Source organism: Vanessa atalanta, chromosome 19 (assembly GCF_905147765.1).
Source record: "Vanessa atalanta chromosome 19, ilVanAtal1.2, whole genome shotgun sequence".
Taxonomy (NCBI): Eukaryota; Metazoa; Arthropoda; class Insecta; order Lepidoptera; family Nymphalidae; genus Vanessa; species Vanessa atalanta.
The window spans coordinates 1,023,169-1,050,078 of NC_061889.1; the positions used below are offsets into that span (position 1 = coordinate 1,023,169).

General features: G+C 32.3%; 1 protein-coding gene across 1 annotated transcript in view; it reads left to right on the forward strand.

The window, feature by feature from the left end:
- LOC125071286 (IDLSRF-like peptide) overlaps window positions 1-26,910 on the forward strand; it is a 100,426-nt gene that overhangs the window by 39,071 nt on the left and 34,445 nt on the right. The gene's annotated exons all lie outside the window — the stretch shown is intronic.

The following is a 26,910-nucleotide window of genomic DNA, read 5'->3' on the forward strand; positions in this document are numbered from 1 at the left end:
AGATTAGACTGCAGTAACAGCGTTGAGTTTTATGAAATTAACGATTATTATAGAAACAGTAACAGCAAGCTTAATAAGAATCTTAAATCCTTATTATCACAAACAGTACATATAACGGAAGCAAAAATTTGCAATTTCCATTTTTTTGCGTCAGAAACATTTTATTGCAACGTTACATATATAATAAATAAACAATACACCTAAGTGAGTAAGTAATTTTAACTAGTAGCCGATGGTTACTTATTTAAATCCCAAACGAGTTTTTTACATAAGCAGCCTGTAAATTTCCCACTGCTGGACTAAGGCCTCCTCTCCCTTTGAGGAGAATGTTTAGAGCATATTCCACCTCGCTGCTCTAATGCGGATTGGTGGAATACGCATGTAGCAGAATTTCGTTGAAATTAGACACATGCAGGTTTTCTCACGGTATTATCCTTCACCGTCGAGCACAATATGCTAAACAAGAAGATAAACAACACAAATTAAGCACATAAAAATTCAGTGGTGCCTGCCTGGATTTGAACCCGAAATCATCGGTTAAAATGCACGCGTTCTAACCACTGAGCCATCGCGGCTTTTAACGAGTTTTTATAGGTACGTTTGCGTTTATAATTCGTGTTGTGCTTTGCAGTGGATGTATCGTGAGAAAACCTAAATGTATCAGATGAATTTCTGATATAAAAGTTCTATGCAAGAAACGAGAACACTTTAATGATAATACTTTAGTACGATAATATGTCAATACTTTTCTTAAATATCTTCTTTAAATTTAAAAATAATAAAAATGGCACAAAATTTTAAAAATGCATGCATTGCATGTCATTTTTATTGTGAAATGGAATTTAAAGTCATGCTAACAAAGCCCAAACTTCACGAGCAATAAGTTCTACATTGCACTTTCTATCTACAATATCACCTCAATGTTTCCTAGCTAATGTATTACCATTCAAATTGCATAAAATCAAAATATTATATATTCAAGTAGGCTCATAAAAGCACTTTTGAATCATCATGTTACACTATTGAATTAAATATACTTGTACATATAGTCAAAGTCAAAGTCAAAGTCAAAAATCTTTATTCAATATAGAAGTGTTTGCACTTGCTTATTGATTGTCAAAAATCTACCACCGGTTCGGAATTTAGCACCTCGGACCTGAGAAGAACCGGCGAAAGAAACTCAGCGGGATATATATTTTTTTTTTTTTTTTTTTTTTTTTTTTTTTTTTTTTTTTTTTTTTTTTTTTTTTTTTTTTTTTTTTTTTCATTTGTTTTAACCATTTTCCATGTAGGTACAATGATAAGTATATATTAGTTGTTTGAAACAGCCTGGAGGCGATCATTTCATTCCCAAGGTGTGCAGTCAACTAAAAAGTCATTAGTGTTGTAATATCCTTTAGCACACAAACGCTCTTTAACGACTCTTTTGAATTTTATAATTGAATAATTTTGAACGTTTTCTGGGATCCTGTTGTAAAAACGTATACATTGCCCCAAAAAAGAGTTACTAACCCTGTGTAATCGGGTACTTGGAGTAACAAGTTTATTCTTGTTCCTAGTGTTAATAGAATGTACGTCACAATTTCTGGGAAAATCATTTATGTTTTTGCGTACATACATAACATTATCAAAAACAAATTGAGAAGCGACAGTCATTATTTTAATTTCTTTAAATTTACCTCTTAACGAATCTTTTGGGACCAGGTTATAAATTGCACGAATAGCCCTCTTCTGCAGTACAAAAATAGTATTAATGTCAGCTGCATTACCCCAGAGTAGGATGCCATACGACATTATACTATGGAAATAACTGAAGTACACAAGGCGTGCCGTATCCACATCAGTCAAAAGTCTAATTTTTTTTACCGCATAGGCTGCAGAGCTAAGTCTATTCGCCAATTTATTTATATGGGGGCCCCATTGGAGCTTAGAGTCTATTGTCATACCAAGGAACTCTGTTGATTCTAAAACATCTAATGCTTCCCCGTTTAAACGTACACTCGTTTTGACACATCTTACATTGGGAGTAGTGAATTTAATACATTTAGTCTTTTTACTATTTAACATTAAATTATTAACACTAAACCAATTTACTATTTCAGAGAGAGTATTGTTCACATCGTCATATATTGAAAGACGTCTTTTTATTTTAAAAATTAAAGAAGTATCATCAGCAAACAATACTATCTCGAGTTTATCACCTAGGAGATGTGGCAGGTCATTTATATAAACAAGGAAGAGAAATGGTCCAAGAATTGATCCTTGAGGGACCCCCACAGTAACTGGAGACCCGGGAGATCTCTTTCCATTTACATCAACCCTCTGAATGCGATTGCTCAGATACGAAATCAGAAGACTGAGTGCAGTGTCCCTAATTCCATAATGACGTAGCTTCCTGACCAAAGTTTCGTGTTGCACACAATCAAAGGCCTTAGATAAATCACAAAATATCCCTAAGGCATCCTGTGACTCCTCCCAGGCCCTGTAAATATTTTTAACGAGCTCAACACCAGCGTCAGTTGTCGAGCGACCCCTTGTAAATCCAAATTGTTTCTTGTGTAGCAACTTGTTATTGTTAAAATGTACTAGCATTTGATTTAGTAATAACTTTTCAAAGATCTTGCTAAGAGTTGGTAGTACAGAGATGGGCCTATAGTTGTTGGGGTCTGATGTACTACCTGATTTAAATATTGGTAATACTCTACTATGTTTCATGAGGTCAGGAAACACGCCACTAAGGACACATTTATTAAATATAGTGACAAGGTAGGGTGCGATTACATCAATTATTGAATTGACTACCTTGACAGAGATCCCCCACAGATCGGCCGTTTTCTTAATATCTAGTGATCTGAAGGAACTTATTACATCACTTACACTTACTGTATTAAATTTAAAGCTAAAATTACATTCTTCCACATGGTTTTTTAATAATGATTCAGCAACGGTAGGAGAGGAATTTAATGAGTTAGTTGTCGAAAATGGAATGTCAGCAAAAAAATTTTCAAAAACAGTTGCAACATCCCGATCTGAGGAAAATAAATTGTTGTCAATAGATAAGCTAAAGTCGGAGATGTTATTTTTGACTCTTCCAGTTTCACAATTAATAATTTTCCATGTCATTTTAATTTTATCTGGTGCCTCAATAATTTTTTTTTTTATATGCAATGATTTAGCTGTATGACATACACGTTTGAATAGTTTAGAGTAGGCACTAACATAACTGATAAATGAAAAAGACCGGTTGTATGATCTTTCACTATAAAGTTCATACAACCTCTGCCTACTCTTGTGAATTCCGACAGTCGCCCAATCATTAAATTTAAGAAAATTCCTAGAATAGACTGTCTTGGAAGTAAATATGGCATTAAATTCTGTTTTAATTAATTTAAAAAAATTGTTATAAAGCTCATTAGAATTATCATTTAATTGTAAATATGAGAGCTTTGCCATGATATTACTTCTGAACTTCTCAATTCGATACAAATTGATTGGAACAAATGTCTGTTTTAAATCCTTAGCATTGTTATTTATTTGCGAATTAAATGAAGCCAACTGTCCACAATGATCAGAACTTAACATATTTATAATACATTTATGATTAGGTACACAGTTGGTAAATATGTTGTCAATACATGTTCCAGTGGATTCAGTGATTCTAGTTGGCTCTAAGAATAAGTTAATGAGGTTATATGAATATAATAATGATCTGAATCTAATACTTGTGCTACAGTTTTCTAATAAATTTATGTTGAAGTCACCACAAATAAAAATATATTTACTTGATCCAGATAATTTCAATAATGCACTTTCCAATATTTTCTCAAATGCTTCATATAACCCGCTAGGAGGTCTGTATACGCATACAACAATGACATGCTCAAGCTCTGCACAGGCTATTTCAATAGTCTGCTCAATAGAAAGGCTCACAACATCCTTACGTTCTTTAAATTTTAGATTTTTGTTAATAAGTATTAATGAGCCACCACGTATAGCTTTTTTTCTATTGAACATACTAGCCATCTGGTGACCACTAAAGTTAAACATAAACTGATAATTTACAAGCCAATGTTCTGTTATACATAAAATATCAATGGCATTACTGTTTATGAATAACTCAATTTCTAAATCTTTTCCTGTCATTCCTTGAATGTTTTGGTGCACCAGGTTTACAAGTTTACTATTATTATTGTTTTGATTATTTCTAATTTTAAGATTTAGGAATTTATCCAAGGTTAAATTACTATTAGGTAAATTAATATTAGTATTAATAATACTTGAGCCAGAGACTATCTCTTTTGTCTTAAAATTCAATTTAAATTACTTTTATCAGTGTTAATATAAATTAAATTGTTATTTTTATTATGCATATGATCCTTGGTAACATTAGGCATAAAATAATTATTGATATTGTAAGCTATTAGGTTACCAATTTGTCTTCTCGATTTTATTGGTAGGTACATAGTACCCTCTGTCAACTTAAATCTATATATGAATTTATTAATGTCAAATAACATAAAATCATTGCTACAATGTCGGGTCAAATTGTATAAAGATACATTTAAGTCATAAATATGTAAATTCTGTGCATCTGTCAAGGTATGTGAATATGGAAATGTACTAATTATAAATTTGCATTTCTTTTGATTTTGAATTTCACATAAATATACTTATTTAATTAACAATTACAATAAAAAATGACTTCCTATATTAGTTGACCGAGTTTGCTTTCAAGCCTTGGGGCTACCACCAAACAACAGTACTCAGTATTGAAAAGTGAGTGAGCTATTGTAACTACAGGCAGGGACATAACATCTTAGCTATTACAATGGTGGTGCATTGGCGATGTAAGGAATGGTTAATATTTCTTACAGCGCCGTTGTTTAACCGGTGGTGACCGATTTCCATCAGGTGGCCCATACACTCGATCGCCAATCTATACCAAAAAAAGAAAAAAAGTGATCTAATTTGTAAAGTGTAAAATATAAAATATTTTTTCAACGTAACAAATTCTATTCCATTCTATAATAGGCATTATATCAAGCCATGTCTCCGAAGACACGCCATAAAGATTTTTACAGCAAGATTGTTTATTATTTAATTAAAACTTTATAATCGCAAAAGATCGCATCGTATATTTTATAAACTTAGTAACAACTTAAGAACATAGAGTGCACTTAAGTAAGAAATTGAACTTCATGGATTTACTAAGATTTGTAACAATTGGATTCCAACTAATTTTAATGTTTAAAGTTCGCAACTATTACTGGCTATGTAACAAGAGAATGTTAACTTAATCTTGTCTTTATGTAATATCGTAAAATGAAACGACATACTTTAACGTATCATTAAAGATTACAGAATCCATAAGATCGATAAATGACTTCTGGGAAAGGTCGTTTTAATTTATAAAACTTCGAGGTTATTTTACTTTGCCAATTATAAAGAAGATACGGGATTGAAAAGTAAATACTCGTCAATTACAAAGCAAGTTATAATAACTGATTGATTATTTATGTTCCTAATTGATAAATTATAGTAACATTGCCGATTCTTCGTGGAATCTAAATTCCAAAACGGTGATAAATTTACGATCAATTGAATCATTCTAAATGACAATTAAGAAGTTCTTGCTATGTACTAATTCAATTACGAATAAATAAATTATACTAGATGAAAACCCGGCTTCGCTCGGTAAAATAGATAAAATAAACAAATATAAATCTACTAACTAAAAAAAAAACACGATTATATATTATTTGTAACACACTTTCTGAACGCATCCGCAAACGTCAAACATGGCCGCCCGGTGTACTGTCATGTCATTGAATTTCAAGGATTTAAAATCGAAATATCTCGATTATAAGAATTTTGCGGATAATGATTATCGAATCAAAAATGATTATATTTTACGATCTATAATTGTGGATAGGTTTCGATCTTGTCTATCGTAGTCCTGCACGAAATTATGATTGTAGATTATGATTCTAAGGAAACTAGTTTATATATTTCTGGAGCTGTAAATCTATCGACGTCATAACAGTTACTTAACTGTTCTGTCGAATAAAAATCCCTAAAGTGTTCAGTTTTTTAGTCAAATTTGATGTTATTTTGGCTCGTAATACTCGTCTTAATAATGTATAAACTAATTTATCGTAAGTTCCGTCGACTTCTATTGTAATTAGATTTGGTTGGTTAGAAAATCTTCTAGCACGAAACTACGAACATAAATATAATTAACGTTAAAACTAACTAAAACTACTCTGAGTAACTTTTGAGTTTCTTATTTTGAATTCAGAGAGAATAGAAGTTAAGAACAAAGTTGGTACTAAGAGTTGTGGCTTGTAACACAAGTTTAAAATCAATACAGACTCAATTGGTACTGTAAGAAATATTAACCATCCCTTGTATCGTCAATGCGTCACGTTGGTACCTATCCAGTACGCTTGCACAAAACCCTACCACCAAATATTTCTCTGTCTCTTTCTCAATTTTAGAAAATTATTTTTTGTTTAGGATTATTTTCCTTTTGTGCCACTTAATTTGAAAAATACCACTTCTTTAGATGAAAAAAAAGACGGGATGGAATTTTTAATGGGCTCGAATTTTATCTATAATTTTTTTTTTTTGAAATATATTTGAAATCTGTTTTCACATTGTTAAAATTTTACATTACTTTTTCGTTGTCAACGAAAAATAATATATACATATTCGACCTCATTATATTATTTAACTACGTCCTTATATTATATTGTAGTTGACATTTTCTAGGATAAATACGAGTAGACCCATGTGCACATGGTTCCCCTCTTAGAATAACGACATATAACAAGGAAATGCTCATTTATTTTCTAGGGTACATAATTTATGTTTAGCGACTGAAAGGAAAAAAATAAAACCGTTCTTTGTTCTTAACATATCTTTGTTTTTCTCCTTTTCAGAAGATTTTATGGTTCGCGTCTCTTTATTTAGAGTAAAGGCGTGTAATAAACTGGCCATATTCGTGAAATTAGCTTTACTACACATATAAATTCTCTTAACGAATGCTCGGTATTAAAAGCACTTTGCTGAAACCTTAAATTAAAGCTTAATATTATAAAGAAGTAGAAAAAAAATTGTTTATATTATATGAATTATTTAGTATTCTTTTTTTAATCTACCTCACGAGTAAATTAAATTAAAGGTTAATCTTTCTGAATGAATGTTCTAGGGATAAGATTCGGCAAATAAAAAATATATAAAATGAAACTGTACTATTATTTTTCACTGAGAAAATTATATAAATATGGAATTATTATCTGATATATAAGATTCTAGTTATTTATGATTTTCACTTGGAAAGAAAATAATGAAAAAATTTGCTATTTTGTGGAAAAATATCTGATGATTTGGCGGTACCTCGACTTTGATATAAATTGACCTTTAGTATACGGTATTGACCGTATACTAAAGGTCAATATTCCAATACAGAACAGAGCATTAGACACTACAGAGTGTTAGAGTTTCTGTAACGCGCCGTAGCACCCCGTTGCAACTCGTAGCGAATCGTAGCATATGAGTAATTGCAAGGTTAGAGATCAAGAAAAGACGATCTAACTACAAAGTTCAGTATTAGATATATATAATATTTTTTATTAGAAAGGCAGACTTAGTATCTCACTGGCTCTTCAAACTTACACAGCACTCCAAAGTAATTATGTTTGCAATTAAATTCTTTTTATATATTTAACAAACTACGCGTCTCAATTTAACACAATAAGGAAAAAATCTAGACTTCTAGAACTAGAAGAATTCTTGTTGATTTCGTCTAGGAAAGTTAAAATACTTGGCTTTTCTTTACTATCCTATGCATGTATTATACATAGTACTCAAATCACTCTGTATTAATGAAAACTGCATTAAAACTAAGCATAGATGGTAAAAAATGACTTCTTTTAAATTAAATTTCTATCCGTTAAATAACAATAACTGTAAAAAGTATTGACTCATTACTTAAACAGAGAGTTTATTACAATGAGTCTCTTAACTTATACACATTCACATACAAACTTCCATACACACATACGTACTAATAATGTTGGTCAAATTTTTTTAACTCTTTTAGAAATATATTGTATAATACTACGATATGGTAGAGCGAGGCCATCTAACACGATCTCTACTCACTACGTAACCTACTAGATTTTGGTTCCTCATCTGTCCTCGATTAAGTTATGTAACACAATTACATTTACATTAGCAGCCTGTAAATTTCCCACTGCTGAAATTAGACACATGCAGGTTTCCTCACGATGTTTTCCTTCACCGCCGAGCACGAGATGAATTATAAACACAAATTAAGCACATGAAAATTCAGTGGTGCCTGCCTGGGTTTGAACCCGAAATCATCGGTTAAGATGCACGCGTTCTAACCACTGGGCCATCTCGGTTCGTATGTATCACAATAAATACTTTTTTTATTAACATAAGGAAATTTGGCAACCCTTGTTGAAAACATGGAAACAGTGCGTCGGAAAATGCTGTAATCGTTCAGGAAGAAACAAATCGTCATCATCGTTCCTAGCAAATCGTAAATCAAACTACTTTTATATAATATCGCAATCCATATAAATCCGTGTCTACATATGCAATATCAATTATCATTCCTCCCGCGTACTATGTAAATAACAAATGTAAACATAATATGTATTATGCAAACAGTGCTGGGAAATCGTGGATCGGGAACAATACGCTTAATTGAGATACACTTGTACAGACGTATAAACTTATTTGATTCATTTGTTTGCATGTATTTGTTAGTAATTATATCTTTGTCGTTATATGACATATGCTTGCCGAGATGAACTAGTGGTTAGAACGCGTACATCTTAACCGATGATTGCGGCTTCAAACCCGGGCAAGCGCCACTGAATTTTCACGTGCACAACACAAATTGTGTTTATTTATTTCGTGCTCGGCGGTGAAGGAAAACATCGTGTGAAATCCTGCATTTGTCTAATTTCAACTCAATTCTGCCACATGTTAATCCACCAACCCGCACTGGAGCAGCGTGGTTTGGGAGGCCTTAACCCAGTAGTGAGAAATAACAGGCTGCACATGTTGTATGTTATATACATATGCTTCGTTGATTCGGTGGTCTGCTTAAACATTAAGTCAATTATATTTATATTGCTACTTTTTTAATTCTCAATATCTTCTACTACTTCACAACCTCAGAAAATTCGTAAAACTTTTAGTTGATCTGTTGCAGCATCACCAGGCCGCAGGTTACAGCTAAATGTATAATGTGTAAATGTATCAAAATCTTCTGAAAAAAACATACAATATCTTGCAACTTGTCAAACGCTATCGGAATCTATTATTATCTCAAACTCATTTAATATAAAATAACATTTAAAATAATCAAATAAACAAATATAGTTTTCATAAAACATCTAAATAATTCCACATGACACTGTTTTGTCCAAAGTAATCATCGATCATAATATACAGCAATGATCTGTTGTTGATTGTTTACGGATATATAATACAATGAATAGTTCAGTTTCAAAACTTCCCTTATATACTTGTACATATAGAGTTTAACTTTTGCCCGCTCTCACGTAGCATTCGTTTTCCTTGTTCGAGTTTCAGATAAAAGTTATACATCTATTTGTATGCTACATGTGAGGCTCGTGATTAAGACTATGGCAAATTCAGTTGATATTATGTGACATGATATTCCATTATTTATACACAATGATTTTCTTAATAGTAATAGTAAGTTTTATGTTATTCCAAATGTTAGTCTTCTTGTTCTATGCTAAGAATCGGTGTTTCACAGGGAACAACTTTAGATCCTTTTTTATTTTTGGTATATATAAATGGCCTTCCATTTTATTTACTAGGTCTGCTGACGATATTTTATTCCTTAAAGTGTATAGAAAAATTGATAACTATGCCGTAAGCAATGCGTTATCACTGATACACAATTTGTTTAGAACAAATATTTTAGTTATGGTTTAACTTTAAATGTCAAAACATGTGTAGTCGAGGTGACTATTGACTACTTATAAAATAAGTAATATTTTAAATATCATTAAACAATCTTAATGCAATAAATGCTACACTTGATTTAAGAATTCTTTAGATTCGAAACATACAACTAATTACTGAGGAACTACTGAAGTTCTTTTCTGTACAGTCTATATTCTGAATTCTTAACTAACCTAATTTCCTTTTTAAGCAATATCCACTTACGTGGTTTATTAAGCAATGTATGTATAATATAATAGTAAAAAATCATCGCTATTCAAAACCAAAATGTATATTATAATAACAACGTTATCAAAACACATATTATTACAAACATATATAATATTTTTACATTCGAAATGAATATTGAAGCGAGTTCTTGGCCTAGTTAAAGTAGACCACGAAATTCCGAGCATGTAAAGTTAAATATAATACTAAAGATTATATGTCACTTACATTCATGCCGGAAATGACATTCTGGATTTACAATTCTATACGAAACGAAGTTTATTCATCGCTTCTAATAATAATTTGTTCAAATTTCAAAAATAAAACGAGAAATTTCATGAAACATATTTATAAAAGCGTTTTCAAAAAATGAAGCCTAGAAAGCCCAGTAATTGGAATCTCAATCGATTATTGTAAATTTAAAATTGGAATTTATAATGGAGATCATGTGCATCCACAAATTCATAGCATTTAAAGCACAAGATACATAACATCTCAGATCCTCTGGTTGGTGGAAAATTTACAGAATAATAAATGGTTTATTTTTCTTGCGTCAAGAGCGTCAATAGCGCAATGGTTTACGGACCGCCTAGCGATGTAAAAAGTCGCAGGAACTATCCTGTTCTCTTGGGCTATTGTCGTCCCCCACAAGTGATAAACTTAAAAGGGACCCCCCCTTTAGTAATTCCTTAATTAATTTGGGACATTGCTTGTAATCTTATTTTTTTTTAAAAAAATGAGCACTTCAAGGGGAAAATTTTAGCGTCTGCCTTCCAAAAATAAAAAAAACATACATTACAGTGATATTAATAACAAGAATATACCGAAACTAATTCGACACTAAATTAGACACAATTCCCAAAAACGAATCCTTTATAAATCTAACGCTAATAATTTCAAATAAAGGCCTGGAAGTTAAAGACGGTATAACACACCGCAGTAGTCAAGTCACGTACACACACACGAGTCGAATACGTACTAAATCAGGATTAGCAAGCAATAGTCTGAACGAACGAAAGCAATACGTGTACGAATAAATAAATAGGGCAACCCTAATCTGAGATAAAATCAGAACTAGAATACGACTGAGCTAGATTTAAGAGTAATAAGAATGGGGCAGTTTTATTTGGGACACAAGTAAAGGAAAAAATGTGCAAAATGAATAAGAGAAAGGAAAAATATTCTTCATATTTTATATGGCAATTCGATAACTGGTTGCCATTTTGTAGGTCACATAATCCCATTGTTATAGAAATTCTGAATCAAAAAAACTGCGTCAATTAGTTAAACAATAATGGCGGAAAACTACTTTTCATTTTTCTGTTTTTGAATTGTCAGATTTTATTGCAATTTTTTTAGTGACAAAAACAAATAAAAAATCTGCGACTTAATTTCATTTATTCAATAATGAGGCAAACGAAGGGACGGCCATGTGCGGTCCACCTGATGATAAATGTTCGTCGCCCATGTACCTACAACAGAAGAGTAGCTGATGGCTGGCCTTAAAGTACACTGTGCTAAAGTTTAAAAACGCACCACAATCACCTGATATCGATATACACAAAACATCACTTATTTGTAATACCAGATATTTTTTAAAAAGAGAAATGACAATATCGTGATATTAAAGTGTCCTCGTTCTTTGTTGGTACAGTAAGTTAAATACTTAAGTTTTACTCATATTTAGTCATATCAATAGTACAATTTTTAAATGGTAGCTTAATAAGGTGAATGTTAAAAATACATATTTACAAAAAAATAATCAACTATATAATAGAAAAGAAAGAAATAATTTCATTTAATTCGAAATTTAAATTTATAGATACCACGACATTATTCAAAGAGGTATTTCCGAAGTTGTCCGAAGTTGCTGTTCTAGTGTATTGAAGGCCTCTTGTGTTTTTTTTTTCAATTCAAATTTTCTTTATACAAAATTATGTCCTCATTACTCAATTTCGCCATACTTGCCAAATGCCCATGCATTTTTATACTACATAAATATCCCAAAACATAGATCCACTTTGTATAATATCAAAGTAAGAAAGCAAAAATTTACTTTTAGTTTTACAGACCTCCGTCTCCCTAGACGGTTGAATTTACAAACTTTTAATGAGACCTCACTGCAATTATATTAAGACAATCATTTTAAGTATCAACTTGAAAAAATATGACCTATTTCATACATTTTAAAGTGCATCATTTGTTCTAACAAATCAAAAACAACCGAGCTGATTTTGCATTGAAGTTTTGTTCTACTTACATTTTCTTGATTGGATTGATATCAGAAGTATATCTCTTCATCTTTGCATAATTATCTACAGATTCTGCTAATAAGAATAATTAATACAATACGTCCAAATTAAACTAATTACATACAATGCCCAAGCACACGTACACACAAAATATATGTGTGTGTATCTGAAAACAATAAGATATAAAGATACAGACTCTACTACAATTTTGACCTTCTAAAATCTATCACACTGGTGCAAATGTTTACATAATAAGGATACAAGTCAGATAAAACTTGAATATAATGTTATTGATGGTAGCTCGAGCCCTGGACGAGCAATTACCGTCTTTCATGGCAATCTTGTCATTAATACACGCATGCACGGTCAAAGGCTGCGTTATTATTGCCATCTCGTATTTTATGGACGAATAGTCAAGGGATATATATGCAGTTCCATTTAACCACTGATTGCTAGTTATTCCGTCGATTTGTTACAATTTAATGATACTTTTATTTTATTTTATCAATATGATTTAAAAATTAATAAGCATGAAAAAGTCCATCAATATATTTGTAATAATGTTTGTTTAAACATTTTTTTTTTCATTTTGGCAAAGGGGACAGAATGGTTAGTGGTCACCGCAGCCTATGGGCATTATTAGTTTCAAAAAAAAAATTAAGAGATTTTTTTTTTAATGTTATGTGTAATTGTTGGTGGACGAGCAAATGGGCCACCTGATGGTAAGTGGTCATTACCACCCATAGACAATGGAACTGTAAGAAATATTCCTTACATTCCTTACATATCCAATGCACTTAGATGTTATGTCCCTTGTGCCTGTAATTACATTGGCACACTCACCCTTCAAACCGAAACACAACAATACTGGATCCTGCTGTTTTATTTCTATTATATTTACTCAACTCTTTAAACTGAAATACAACAACTATTGTTGTTGTATTTGGTGACAGAATATGTAATAAGTAAGTAGTTCCTACTCAGAAACCAAAAGTAAAACTGCAAGTGAAAGACTTTTGTATAATTCTTATTACAACTTTCTTATATATGACACTAATTGTTTATAATTGACTACGCTCGTAATTTAGAAGTCCGTCAGGTGTTAGATATAAAAAAGTCTATGTCTTTTCTAGGTGCTCAAACTTGCATCATAAGAAATTTCATCAAATTCGAAGCAACAGAAAGACACACAGTTACTTTAGCATTTATAATGATATACGTATCTGTCGGTTACTCAAATACAGAACAGTGATTGAATAAGGTCCAAAATACCTTCTATTTATAAAGAGAGGCGATCTAAGATCAGCGAACCCCACCGACTACGTTCTGAGCCGAGGTGCGATCTCATAGGAGACACCCTCAGGACGAACGTCACTCTCGAGCCTGAAAGGGTTTACCTTAAAGCAGAGTTTTAACACTCGCCCCAACGTTCGGTGACGCTGTAAAGGCCAGTAGGGCCAACAGCACTACTTTAAACAAGATACAAAAAAAAATAAGATCAGCGACAATTTTTTTTCAGGATTACTTTATTAAGTTACGTTTAAGATAAGCCGGGTTGGCCCAGTCGATAGAATACATTAGTCTCAAATGTAGGTCGTGGATCGTACAGCACGACTGAATTTGACATCTACTTAATTTCACATGATTTCGTAGAGCCGAGATGGCCCAGTGGCTCGAACGCGTGCATCTTAACCGATGATTTCGGGTTCAAATCCAGGCAGGCAACACTGAAATTTCATGTGCTTAATTTGTGTTTATAATTCATCTCGTGCTCGGCGGTGAAGGAAAACATCGTGAGGAAACCTGCATGTGTCTAAATTCTGCCACATGTGTATTCCGCCAATCCGCATTGGAGCAGCGTGGTGGAATATGCTCCAAACCTTCTCCTCAAAGGGAGAGGAGACCTTTATCCCAGCAGTGGGACATTTACGGGCTGCTAAAAATTTCACATTGTACTTCTTTTATCGTTAGAGATGTAGCAATACATCAAAAGAACATTACAGTGTATATAACTACATTCCGAATTGGTGGTTTAAATTTTAAGTTATAGTGGTTTTGTTTTTAGATAAGTCCTTTAAAATTACAATTAAATCAATTATGCTCATATATACCAAACTATATGAAAAAACTTTGAACACGTTCTCGTTTTCATTTTTAAATCATAAATAATGCCTTTACCAGGCTGACATAATTCGAAATACAAAATAAACTGGTCAATATGAAGAGGTTTTATATCTCGCGTAACAAATTTCAAAAGCAAATATAAGTAAATCCTCTGAGCTTCAGCGACAAAACTTGTCACTTCTATAATACCCTCAAACCATTTTATGTGATATAATTGGATGTATAATTTATTTTGTTAGTAGCAAAGGCCTTTGAACGAATAACATTGATTGTAATGTTATAATTAATTAAAAATAATAATTAGAGTCGATTCATTTATCAAGACATAAATCATGTATGTGGTAGATTTTTTTTTAAATTGTGATAAAAAAAAATTTATATTTTTTGTAAATGAGAGTTTGATGAAAGAGTAGATGAAGACGAAGATGGTACATGCCCATCCAAATTCTTCTCCCTTTGTCATTCTGTTCTTGCCAGAGTGGTCGTGGTCAGCACTACCGTGCTGTGATATGCTTGACTATTTATTTCTAATCAGACTGGCATATGCCTTTCTTACGCACTCATGCAAGGGAAGGTCCATTATTTATTTTTGTATCTTAGCTTTTTTATTAGCTAACTAGTACCCGCGGATTCATCCTGGTAAAATCTGTATTATATATTGGTTTATTTATCGACTTTCATCCTCCTTAGAACCGTATGATATATAGCTTGTAACCTTCCATATATAGGTGTACCATATACAAGGCATATCGATCGCAAAATAATTCAAATCGGTCAAGTAGTTACTAAGATTAACGCTTTAACAAAATACAAATGTATGTAGGTATGTATAGCAAAACTGGATCCCCTTTCATAATAAGCGTCGAATACCGGTTGTATAGTATCACAATGCTTTGTCTCTTCCTTTCAAATGTAAAATTAATAAAGATAGAAAGAGATAAATCAGTGTGTGTCTATTTCCTCGTTATGTTTTCTCGTAAGGCCGTTAATCCTTTTAATGAATATTGTATTGTATGTTGAAATCGAATGCTTTATATAAAGGAAGCAATAACATTGCGGAATCGTAAGCTTGGTTATATAAAATTATCATACAAATGTCTCCGAAGCTAAAATGTCTCTTTCTGTTTATTTCGAAGGAAGACATTTAATTTAAATGTAATTTTATTCAAATTTAGATATTTGGATTTAAATGTATCGACAAGCAGAATAAAATATACAATTTTTGATCATGTCAAAACATTTTAATGCAAACTGTTTATTGTCTTGCTGATACCGGCCACGGTGACCAATTTTAGCGGAGGCAGGTAGTCTTTCAATATTTAATTACCGATATGAAAGTGCACAAGTATATGTGCAAACACAGAAGCACTATAATGTTCGATGGTCTCACACGACTGAAATTAGTTCAAACACAAAACGATATGTTAGACAAATTCAAAGACAAAAATCTGTGTTCAATAGATATTACTTACTTAATCGTCAAAAAAATCTACCACCGGTTCAGAAATATACAAACGGATCTGAGATGAAACGACAAAAGAAACCCAGAAGAAATTGTACATGTTTTTCAGCGAAAGCGTTTACAATACAATTATTCTCATTTCTATTTAGAACAACATAACGACATCATTCATTTTCAAGACATGTTATTATATAAGAAGTAACGAGTCATATGATATCCTTTAACGTAAAAACGTTTCTTTTGAATTTTGCGAATGAATAATTTTGATCGTCGGTATACAATGCCCGACAAAAGAATCATGAACACTGTGAGTTCAGGTGCGTACCTAACTAAATAATTCTTGTTCGTAATACAAATAGTATTTACGTCAATATTTCTAAAAAAATTTAACGATTATATATTATATTTTTAAGAATATAATTAGAAGTTATATTCAATACTTTAATTTCTTTAAATTAGCACTTTATCGCTCAGATGTTTTCCTAAACTGCTCGATCTACTTTACCGTTTTCTGTTGCGAAAACTCAATTACCTTCATTGGCCTGACCCTGGATTTAAACCCATTATCTCATGAACCGATTGCTTCTATAGCTAGCTATTAGAGCCAGATTACTAAGCAAATAACCTTCTAATTGCTACATTTATCTCTATCATGGGTGAATATTAAAACTTTTTTAATTATTAATGCTGAAACTCAACCCTAAGTACATACTTGTCAGTGCTGCCTCTTGATTAAATTAACCTTAACATTATACACACGAATATAAAACTTATGTCATATGCGATAGAAACAAAAATAGCATGTGTAGAGATCGGGTGGAGGAAGCTAATAGTTCTCATGGGAAGTAAGTTGCCTAACAAAAAGGTTTCACACATAATAATACTTCGCTGAAGATAGTTCCTGCTTTAATAGAAATAAAATACTGTTTATACGAAGATATTAAAACTGCTTGCTTAGTTTAAGGAAAATCCAATTTGAAAATTAAGTAAACAGTAATTTATAGAAGAATTAAATTTAATAACTGCTCCGCTGGTGTAGTAGTTAACGTATATGGCTAAACATACTGAATTCATCACCCTCCTGCCCTTATCCATATTTTACTTGAGGTCGCCGCCGCATGTCTTATTCTTCCATACTTCTCTGTCGAACGTCATCTTACAAGTAACATTATTTCTAACAATATCGTCTTTCACACAATCCATTCATCGTTTCTTTGGTCGTCCCCTACCTCTATATCAAACTACATCTATGCTCAAGACCTCCTCACAACATGAAAATAAATATACTGAGATCCGCAGATCAAATCCCGAATTGGAAAGGTAAGAAGTTTTACAGTTTTGTGACAAGAAATTCTCAGCTTGGAGTCAGTGCTTGTATCTAAGCCAACATAAAATAAGGACGACCTAGGTAGTAAGGACAATATTCTTAAGTTAGTCGATGAGATTTGACGCTGTAAATTTTATTTTGTTAAAGCTTGATTTAGGATAACACAATCACTTGGAATAAAAGGCAGACTTTTTGCCATCACAATATTCCTGAAAGTCAACCTTTTTTTATAAGATAATTCACGATAGCGGCAAAAAGAGTGTGAATTTATATTATTAAAGATTTTTCGACGGCCGAATTCAAAAAAATATACCAATATCAATTATGGATTAAATACTGCGTTTAATTTTTATTTTTTTATTTTATTCATTATGTAGATATTTTACCCTCATATCTTTTATCTGTTATCTGAATAAATCGTGACATTAAAAAATATAAAACAGAGTTGATCTTTTTGTACATTTCCTTTCATCAATCACTTTTAAAAACAAGGATCACTTTTAACGAGTATTTTAAATATGGCAAAGAAATATAACGTTACCAGTCCTTTTGTAATTTTGAAGTTTCATTTTTATTTTTATGAATGTGATACTTATATAAAAACAACTTCGAATATTCAATAAAAATAATGAGACAAAATTATATTCTTGTTAAAAGAATATTTATAAATATTTTTTACTAGTGAAGGTAGTACCAAAAAACAGTACTCAGTATCTTTGTGTTCCGGTTTAAAGGGTCAGTGAGCCAGTGTAACTGCAGGTACAAAGGACATAACATTTTAGGTTGGTTGTGCATTGACGATGTAAGCAGAGGCTAATATTTCTTACAGTCTACCCACTACACTACACTTAGCATCAGGTGGCCCATATGCTCGTCCGCCAATCTATGACATAAAAAAAATCTTACTTAACTTTGCCTAGAGAATGTGTATATTGGAAATTATTTTTGGCACATTCATTGTTGATCATATTCCAACTGGATAAAAGCTCTAAGAAGGGTTTAGAATTTTCCACAACGCTACACCAGTACGGGTTTTTTATTCAGAATTAAGTCCGTCACATGTAGGTCTTCTCACGATATTTTCCTTCAGCGCCGTGTACGAGATGAAAGTGGAGTAGTAAAATTATACGCTCGTATAAGTTGAAAAAATATGTTACGATGGCGACAAAGTGCATCAGAGTGCTGCAATACTCGGAACTGAGGGCACAGCGAGATTGCTAACATAATAACATGTGACGTGAAATACGAGCTGGAAAATGTTTCCAAACAAGATTTCTCTTTGTTTTGCAGCGAAGTATATAAAATTTTTCTTTGAAACTGTTTTTGATGTACCAAGATACAATTGAATGCTACAGATGTTATAAGAATTAAATATACTTTATTGGAGATGCCTTTAGTACCTTTAGTAACGTAATTAGTCAAATAAAACACTACCGTCTGTTCGGAAAAGAATCTCTGACCTGAGAAGTTTTTTATCAAATTGGAATTTCTTTACATATATTCAATATCACAAAGAAATAGGCTGCTATCAACCTTGAACGTACTAATGTACTAACGTTTCTTTACATTTTTTTAAGTTGCAAGTAACTCAGAGGTATTCCTTTCCACATTAGTATTCCAAATGAAGGGGGTTATAATTAAATACAATTAAATTAATAAATAATTAAGTTTAAGTTATTATCAACACTTGTCGTTCGTTAGAGAAAATCTAGTATAATTCATTAAACCATTCTTTCGTGATCAATTCCTATTTTTTTACTTACTATTGTTGGCTTTCTTTCCCTTATACTACAGTTTAATTGTATTAAAAAAAGAAAGAACAATAATTGGATAATTTGATCTATTTCCAGGTGATTTCTTCCAAAAATTACCAGAAAATAACAGCTGCAACTTTGCTAATGTGGCAATTACATACTAAAACTTTCTCTCCTGGTAACACTTCAATTTCTGGCAAAGATGTATCCTATATATCCCAGGATATAAGCAATCACTATTTTGATTACAATCCCTGTACGGAAGCTCCGTGATACGCGCACAGCTGGTATTTTCAAGAAAAAACGTCACACACAACGGAATGCGACTCTCTGTTTAATTGCCGAACATTTTAATTTTTACAATTTTTATAGAAGAAGTTAAAACAAGCTTAACCCTGCTGTTACTTTCCTACACATACACAGTAAATCTTTTGAATGATGGACCTGTATTCAGTTTAAAAATTAACAAAAACTCTAAAGGTACTATTGGTATACCAAAGATATTATCGTGCAAATATTTACCAGGAGTTGGTAAGATAGCACGACTTGAGAATAAAGCAATCACTTCCTGACAATTTTTTTAAATATTGAAAATTGTAGATATCGAATTTGACAAAAAAGAACCGATTTTTTTTCTTTCGCTTTATATAACATTAATAGAAAAATTGAACGGAATGTTTTAATGAATACAAAATAACTTTACAAAACTTTTCTTTAAATATAAAACTATAAAGACCCTAGAGGGTTATTCCCGAGGGTACCTCACCTTTAAAAATTATTATCATTCAAGTAAGGATGGGAGGGACAAAGGAGCAACGTTTCAACGACAAGAGTGCCTTTTATACCGAGCTACTTTATTCAAATTGATAAAAACTTTAAATAATTTCATTGGTTTTTATTTGAAAATTGTTAGCTGTGTGATTTATAATATACTTCTTAGACTAATGTTGTTTTCAAACAAAAATATTTTTTAATAAATCTAGTATATCTAGTTTTTATAGGTATGCCAATGATGGTAATTGGTCACCAATGCTTGGAACGTGTTTGGGCATTGGTAAGAAATACTAATCATTCCTTACATCACCAATGCATTAAAACCTCGGAAACTAGGATCTTTCTATTGTTTTATTTCACGCTATATTGATGTGCCTATGTTAGATTTTATCAGCAGCCTGTAAATTTCCCACTGCTGGGCTAAAGGCCTCCTCTCTCTTGAGGAGAAGATTTGGAGCATATTCCCCCACGCTGCTCCAGTGCGGATTGGTGGAATACACATGTGGCAGAATTTCGTTGAAATTAGACACATGCAGGTTTCCTCACGATGTTTTCCTTCACCGCCGAGCACGAGATGAATTATAAACACAAATTAAGCACATGAAAATACAGTGGTACCTGCCTGGGTTTGAACCCGAAATCATCGGTTAAGATGAACGCGTTCTAACCACTGGGCCATCTCGGCTCTCATGTTAGATTTATTTATAGTATAAGAATAATATATATTTCCTTATTATTTTTTATATTTTAAGATTGTAAGACAACATTTATTTAATCATTATAATAGCTGTAGTAATGTTAAAATCTTGCTGGTCCAGAAGAACTGTTATAAGGAGCTTCCTTTACTTATATAAGCCCCACTACAAATCACATGATCACTGATGAATCACAATAATGAACAGAAGAGTCAAAGTAGCGTTTTATTTAATAATAATAATTATTACTTTTATTTATTAAAACGTACAGTATATAATGTAAGCGTTTTTTTGTAATTATTTAATCATTTCTTACTTTACCTACACCGCATATTTCCGTTTATTGCCAGCATCACAATCTTAAAATACTGTAATTTTTTATGACCACACTCTCGAATGAGTGTGACTTATACATGATAATACCGTGTCTATCTAGAATGAGATCTACTGGTCACGGAGTCACGTCAATATTGGTCTAGTGGTCAGAGTCAATCAATTGATTTCGCTTGTTAAGTGAGGTCGTGCGGAACTAAATGAATGATTCGTGCTGGTATTGCAAATTAATCTCTGCGTACCATCCTTTGAGTGCATTTGGTTTGATTGTTGATTGTTCTTCAATTTGTCGTTGCCGATTTTGTCATGTAACGCTGTCAGTTTAGATATCCATGATGACAGGAAATTTCCTGTCATCATGGATAAGCTTCTTTGCTTTGCTGTTAATTACAAAATATGGTATTGGTTCGGTACAAATCTGATAACACAAATCAACAAACATTTATTTCGTTTGGCTGTCTGTTTTATTTGTTTGTTATTCATAAGTAAATATGTGTCAGTAGAATTGTCAAACTGAACGTCACATTGTTTTTTTTTTTTAAGATTCTCTTACAATATTTCGTCCACCACTTGATTTGGTGATAAAGTTTTATGACGTCAGCTAACCGTCTAGGTAGGTACCACCCACTCACTATATATTCTAACGCCAAGCAGCATTATTATTGTTGTGTTCGATTCCGATTTGAAGGATGAGTAAGTCAGTGTAACTACAGGCACAAGACATAACATTTCGGTTCACAAAGTTGGTGACGTATTGCCGATGTAAGGAATGGTTACAATTTCATCAGGTAGTCTACATGCCTGCTCGCCTATCTATATTAAAATTAGAATTTTGCGGTATAGCCATTCTCACATATGGTAGATAGCTTTGATACATACGTCATTTGATGTATAAAATTACAGTACAGATTGTAAAAAAACAGTTAAAATGATTTGGACACAATAATTCACAAATTATGAACACATATACAATAATATATACATATGTGTGAGACGACACAAAGTTTGTAATTAATATTCCATTTAATTTATTTTCACATTTACAAACACATACATTCAAATAAAACACTTGTAACGTATGTTCGAATCTCATGGGCCATGTCTCTGTTTGGGGTTTGCAATATAGAGAAAAATGCAATATCCTTTCATATGATAACCATGTATCCCTCAGAGTGAAATACAGGCACGTTCTATAAAATTGACTTGATTTCGACACAGATGTAGAATAAGGAATTATTGTTTTATATTCACTTCACCTTCCATAAGTTCCTGCTACTATATTATATGACTTTGTTATGTTATAGTATATAATATACTATAACATAACAAAGTCATATAATATAGTAGCAGGAACTTATCAGGAATCGTCTAGAAATCTCTGCACACCAGTTTTCACGGGTACGCCACTCCGAGGTCCCGGGTTCGATTCCCGGCCGAGTCGATGTAGAAAAAGTTCATTAGTTTTCTATATTGTCTTCGGTCTGGGTGTTTGTGTTACCGTCGTTACTTCTGATTTTCCAGTGTAATGTATGTGATGTTTTCCAATATTTATTTATATTTATTTATTTATTTACTCGTCTAGTGGCTAGCTTATAAGACCGGCAATTCCTAAATTCCTTAATTCTAACCTTGGGCTTGGGCAATTTATTTATATAAGACGACAAATCCGATATTAAACTTGCTTCAGTGTTTATTTCAACCGTTGTGTTAAATTTCTACGTTACTCGTAGATCATTGTAGCATATTGCACGCTAAGCTACGAACGTAGCGCCTCGTAGCGTAGCATATATTTTGCAGACAAATGGTTGGTTCACTGACTAAAATGCTTACAGTATTCAATACACGCGTTTATGGTTTTAAACTATATAATAAAATTTTGTTCTACATTTGAACAAATAATAAATCAATATAATTGAATGCGTATGTGAGTTTGTTTATTAATACGCTTTAGATACTTAAACGATCTTCATTAAATTTTACATACGATTTTATAGTACAGAAAAGGAAGTAGAGTGCCTGTTGCTTTTTTTTACTAATAGACAGAGTGGTTTAGGTGTATAATAGAATAAGGTTTTTATCTAAATTTAACTGATGTATGGATTTATGCCGATTTTATTTTATAAAACAGTTGTATACGGACTTATAAGGAGCCGAGATGGCCCAGTGGTTAGAACGCGTGCATCTTAACCGATGATTTCGGGTTCAAACCCAGGCAGGCACCACTGAAATTTCATGTGCTTAATTTGTGTTTATAATTCATGTCGTACTCGGTGAAGGAAAACATCGTGAGGAAACCTGCATGTGTCTAATTTCAACGAAATTCTGCCACATGTGTATTCCGCCAACCCGCATTGGAGCAGCGTGGTGGAATATGCTCCAAACCTTCTCCTCAAAGGGAGAGGAGGCCTTTATCCCAGCAGTGGGACATTTACGGGCTGCTAATGAATGAATGATTATAAGGACCGGCTGATAATTTAACAAATTTTAATCATTTCTAGTACGTATATGTATAGTATGTCCCTCATAAATGTGGTTGGAAAGGTTCACTCACTCTTCAAACCGTAACACAAAACAAAACTAAATATTGATGTTTGTCGGTAGAATGGATGATGATGTGGTACCTATCCAGACAGGCTTGCACAAAGCTCAACAACCAAGATAATGATTGTTGTAACGGGTAACAATACTGCAAACTGCAACTTCAGTACAATGACATGTTATCTAACTAATCTATTTACGAGAAAGTATAGTAGTATTAAATTTTAATGTACATACAATTGAAATTAAAATACCATTAGCAATTTATATTTTTCGTAGTATAATGTTTCATAAAATATATATTTTAATTAATTAGAATTTTAACAGGTTCGTCGAATGTTTTAATTTATTTTAATACTAAATATAATATAAAATTTAGGATTTAAGGAAATTAGGGATTAAGGTATGTTGATTAATTTTCTCTTCGCTTATATTTCAAATACGAATAACCTGAATATACTAAAAAATACAGAGAACTCAGTTAAAGATTACTGTATTTACTACCAAAGAGCTTATTACTACAACAAAATTTATTCTTACTCTTTTGATATCTCAAATCTTATTTATTGTCCCCTATCTTCCAAATACCTTAATTATGTTTACTAATTATAAAAAAATTAGGCACATGAAATGGAATGCATGGTCATAAATCTTCATCATAATCAGCCTATATAGAGAGCCTATATACCCAATATTCACCCAGGGCACGCCTATGACCCCGATCTTCGACCCTTCTCATCCACATTCTACCATACTTCTTCCACTTTGTGCCACAGGGCGTCCACACTACGCTTGCCGATTTGCGGTCTCCACTCTAGAACCTTCTTGCACCAACGGCTATCGATTCTTCGACAGATAAATTACATCACTTGAATTCAACGTAGATAGACAGACAATTTAAATGCAAATGTAATGAATGTGTTGACACAGAGATAGTGTAATTCTGTTAGGACAACCGCAGACTTAATATATAAACAATTGTAATTTATTTTTGCTTTCTAATATCGCCTTCATTGGGAACTAAGATGTTATGTCTATAGTTACACTAGCTCACTCACCCTTCTAATCGTAATAAAACAGTACTATCTGTTTGGTAGCAAAATATTTGTCGAGTGAGAGCCCACACTCACGACTCGCACAAATTCCTACCACCATGTTATGTGTACCTTTTTATATATTTTTTATATGTACGGTTATAAATTGAAAGAAACGCCTTTCAATTCAAATTGCTTTTCTTTCAAATAAAATCAAATTATGTAGTAGCTTGTGGTTGCTTTACGTTTAATACACTTCAAAAATACCTTCAAAAATCTACTTGAAAAAAGTATATTTTGACTTAATAAACTGACTATATAACAAAATTAAAAACGATCTTTATTCAATATAGGAACACTACACATACCTCAGACCTATGAAGAAGCGTCGAAAGAAGCTGAGCGAGATTTTATTTTTCACATAAAAAAGTTTTTATTTTTAAAATGGCAAAAATAATTATTCAAATCCGTTCCATTCGTTCCTGAGACTGACATTCGAACACTCAAACTGGCTACGCTTTATAATATAATAAAGATTTATACTAATTCTATGCTCAAAGTGATTTCGACTAATATTTGTTCCGTTCATAAAACCTCGACTCATAAATCATGGTTAGTAGTAAAGCCGTCGAATTATACATATAAATAACAGCTGCTTTGCGCGGTTTCACGCACGCTAAACGTTCCTCCGCCCCAGTTCGCTTTAACGTGATGCTAAATAGCCTATTATCTTCCTCAAGAATTGGGCTATTAAACACATAAAGAACATTTCAAGACTAAAATTTAGATAGCACAAAAACTCTACAATGTTATTATATATAAGACTATAGTAATAATATTAAACCAAGAGTATATAAATTCTATGGTAATACACTAATCAATGTTTCGAAGGCATTTTTATAATGTATTCCGGAAATTTTAATGAGTCGAAATTAACAGTTATAGCCCAGCGGTACATTACGTGTTTTGCGTTGACTTTCGAGTTACTTCGATGTCAAAATGCAATTATAAAATGTATACGAGACACGTTTCAAAATGATATCACCATAAGTAAGTTGGCAACATTTCACGAATGAGATACGATGTGAATTATAACCGAATCGCACACCGTTAAAATTCGGTGAACGTAAACGTCACTGACAGGACCAGTTATATAAAAGCTTTTAAAAATAGAAGAACGTATAAATGGGATAAACGCTTCACCTATTTTCGTTGCGACGAAGTTATTTAACAAAGAGTATTCTTGTCAATACTATTTTATGTTTATATAAGGAGAAATATATTTTATTTTCATCTGACCAGTATCAAGCCTACTACTATTACTAAGTAAGAGGCTAGAATTAAAAAAATATATATTTTAAGATAATTCACGACATCCTTGCCAAACACGGGTTTAAGACATTCCTTTCTTTAAACAACATTCAAAACTCTCAGCAATACACAGGATAGGTTTTTGTCAGTGGATATGGGTGTTAATATACACACACACTACACAGGTTTTACTTTCACAATTTTAATGATTTTTATTCGAATTTATAAAAGTAACAGTCTATAACTGTACTGTGTACTGCTGTGTAATGCCTTATTGATCTTTGAAGAGATGAGTTGGAGCCAATTCCACCATGCTGCTCTAATGCGAGTTTTGTGGATGGAAACACACACGTGGCAGAAATTCATTGAAATTTGACAATTTGTTTCACTGCCCAGCACGAGATGAATTATAAACACTAATTAAGGACATGGAAATTCAGTGATGCTACCCTGGATTTGAACCCGCAATCATCGATTAAGATACGCCCTTTCGAACCACTTGGCCATGTCGGCTCTTTTCACCATTTTTATAATAAAGATTTATTTTTCTTTAAAATTAAATAAATAATAACGATATATTTATTCTATTAGAAGTCTGTAGTCGCCCTAAGTTCATAAGATTGTAATGCACTTATAACGCAGTTATGAACGTATATTACACACTATAAAATCTTACGATCCAATTAAGTTTACATGGCTTGATATTACGTCACATAAAACAAATGAGTAAGACTAAATGTATTTTGGTCTATAAATTGCTTTTATTGTTTCTGTAACTATTGCAATTCTAGCCGGTGCACTGTAGATTTCTGTCTTTGACGAAAATCCTTAAAAATCTTCCACTTTAACTTACCTTTAACCAATTTGAATTATTTTTTGCAATTATATTTAATTTATAAAATATTGACGACCTCCGTAGTCGAGTAGTGTGTACACCGGTTTTCATGGGTACGCCACTCCGAAGTCCCGGGTTCGATTCCCGACCGAGTCGATGTAGAAAAAATTCATTAGTTTTCTATGTTGTCTTGGGTCTGGGTGTTTGTGGTACCGTCGTTACTTCTGAT